The following is a 3296-nucleotide window of genomic DNA, read 5'->3' on the forward strand; positions in this document are numbered from 1 at the left end:
GACGATGGAGTCTCCGATGATCACAGCGTCGCGTTCCGTCTCGCGGAGGGGAGCGAAGCGGTTCCGGGTGGAGATCTCGAAGACCGGAGGCGGCGGAGGGGGAGAGGTCGTCGCCCGGGGCCTGGCTCGCGTCTTCCGTGGGGGGTGCACCCAGGGTACGTGGTGTCCCGGCGCCGGAGTGAAGGACATCTGGGAAGATCGCGTCCTGGGTGCACCGGGCCTGTGCAGAGAAACACACGGAGTAGAGGTGGTGGGAGAATTAGCAGCGCGCTGTATACTTACCTCGGACTTGTGAGCGTCAGCCTGGGATGTTTCCAGCGCGGCTCTCCGCTCTCTCAGCTGGGTCTGCTTCGCCACCAGGTCACGGATCTGCTTCTCCACGGCCTCCAGCTTGAGCTGCACCGAATGCAGCTCGAACGTGTCCTCACCTGCACTCAAAGGTAGACACACATCCGCCATTAAAGCAAGTAACAGTGAATAGTGTATTAGTAATGTAAGCGAGATTAGCGGCAACCATGCTGGCGATGCTAGCGGGCTATTTGCTAATAGCGGACTCGGGAAATCAAAATAAAACTAGTGATAACAAGTCGCTCTGATTGTTTTTGTTGTAGAATACGATAGGGGATATATTCACACGTTATAGAAACGAAAATGATGGTGTATAAAATTGATTTTAAGATAAAAAAAATTAGACGACAAAGAATTAACTTGACGGAGCTCAAACTCAAAACACACGGCAGCAACAAACAGGAAGTGACGTCTGTAATAGCTAGCAACCAGTCTCTCTCTTTATAAACATATTTATTGTAACATATTGTATATCTATTCAACTATCTATTGATCTATTTATATTTTATTTGTTTGCAGGTCAGAACATGAGAGCATTGTGCAATTGAGATTTTTAACTCCAGCATTTTCCCTTCAAGGACAGAACTTTGAAAAGTCCAATTTTGTTGACACTGGAATAATCACATCCAGTTCTGCTGCTTTTTTCAAACATATCTTTGCTTTGAAATGCAAAATAAGCAATGCAATTACAGTTAGAGAGCCTCAGGTTTAATTTATCCACGACCGTTTACACACCACACACACACATTCAGGTCCCTTCAGCTCTGTAAGCAGAAACACATTCTTGTATTAAGGAGTAAATGTTTTGCGTGTTAATACATGACAGAGGATTTTAGATAAAAGGCATACCGATGCTTGAAAAACTACCTGCGCAAGATTTACAGACAATATCAGCATGCAACTCGTCTTCTTTCTCATAGTCTTTCAAAGACAGGAATGAGTTTCGCTCTCCTTGATGTTAGACATGCAGTGACATAACTTAACGACATTCATCTGTTCAAAATGACTGTGTGTCTCCCTCAGTTAAGGCGATAGCAACATGGTGCCACTACAGCATTCAGACTGCTTGATACAGAGAGTGTTGAACCCACGTGGAACGCTTGGGAAAACCTGTGAGAGAAATCAGGAGGGATTTTGTGGTATGTATCTTTTCTTTCCTTTTTTTCTTCTGCTTAAGCATGCAATTACAATTTAAAATAACTGTTTTCTATTTGAATATATTTAAAATGTCATTTTTAACCATCATTACTTTTCAGTGTCACATGATCCTTCACTCTAATAGGCTGCTTAAAAACATTTCTGATTATTATCAATGTTGAAAACAGTTGTGCTGCTTAATATTTTTGTGGAAGCTATGATATATTTTCTCAGGATTCATTGATCAATAAAGTTCAAAAGAGCACCATTTATTTGATTTGAATTTTTTTTAAATAAAATATAAAATATTGTTACAAAAAATTATAATATATACATACATACACTACCAGGCAAAGTTTTTGAACCGTACGATTTCTAAAGTTTTTTTAAAGAATTTTCTTCTGCTCACCAAGCCTGCATTTATTTGATCCAAAATACAGCAAAAGCAGAAATATTGTGAAATATTTTCACTATTTAAAATAACTGCTTTCTTTTTGAATATATTTTAAAATGTAATTTATTCCTGTGATCAAAGCTATATATTAGTGTAACATTTTCAACATATATAAGATGGCTACAAACTCAAAAGTCAAGTAGTACATTTCCCATAGTTCTGCAGTTCTGTGAATATAACCACTTCCTTCTTGGTCAGCAGAATCTATAGGATGGTCAGAAAAAAGTGGGACATCAACATGATTGAAGTGTTCTGTAGCAGTCAGTTTACAGACATCTTTGTCTCTCACGTCATGAAGTTATTTGAAAACCTTCGACTAATGAAAAGTCATTCGCTATTGTCAAAAAAGATTGAAAAAGCTAATTCCAGGCTTCGCATTGCTGCACTTCTGTCGCTCACATTCTTTATTAGCCTCCTATTTAATCTACATTCGCCGCAAAATTCACATTATAGTCACAATGCAGCCTGCCGGTGAGATTGGGCTCGGGCTGAAGAGGTTGAATGGACAGAACCGGAGAATGAAGGGGAATCTGTCCTTTTCAGCACCGCCGAAGCATTCACCCTTTCCTCCTGTCTCGCGCCGACCTGCAATAAAACTGTTTTCAAAGACGACTTGGCAGAGGTCAAATGGAAGATGTCTGTAAATGAAAGCAGCCTGACTTTGTCTCCCTCCAGGCGAACTCTGACAACTTCGACAACTTATCTTTTCAGCGTGGGGCAGAGAGGGGCTTCTGGAGGAGGCAGGTCTTCACAACTGTCTCAGAAGCCTTCACCCTCTCCTTTATGTGGAAATAAAAGGCATTTCAGATGTCAAGACTGGATGTGGAGTCTGAGTGAGCCCGTGAACTTGTTTCCACCATTCTATTGTCTTTTATCCGTTTTGCTGTATTGACATCGAATCTGCCCTCGAGGGCTCGACCCCTAATATGGCTGCAGAAATATTAGTTGAATGTTTCAGTGGGATGACATGACGAGCTCATGCTAAGGCACCTTGTGCAACAGAAATAATAGGCCTGTGTTCCTGTGGTGCAGTAAAGCCCTGAGGCTTCAGGTGTTATACCTGTGTGTATCTGTGAACTGTGGGTGATAATGAAGGGTGCAGGCACTTTAGTCACAAGTGTTCACACTGTGATTACCTCAGGGGTCAATAACCCGACACCTTTCCCACAGCGGAGGTGTGTGTAGGAAACTGTGGGCCCTTTAGTTCTGTGCTTTTGTGTTAATAGGATGTGTATGTGAGTGTAGCTGAAAAATGTCCCCATGATATCTAGCAAAACCTTGATTTTGTGGATGTTTTTTTAACTAAATATTAGTTCATAAATACTGTAAATAATTTGTTATTTATTCTACATTTACT

The sequence above is a fragment of the Sinocyclocheilus anshuiensis genome, unplaced genomic scaffold (genome assembly GCF_001515605.1).
Source record: "Sinocyclocheilus anshuiensis isolate Anshui unplaced genomic scaffold, SAMN03320099.WGS_v1.1 scaffold848, whole genome shotgun sequence".
Lineage (NCBI taxonomy): Eukaryota > Metazoa > Chordata > Actinopteri > Cypriniformes > Cyprinidae > Sinocyclocheilus > Sinocyclocheilus anshuiensis.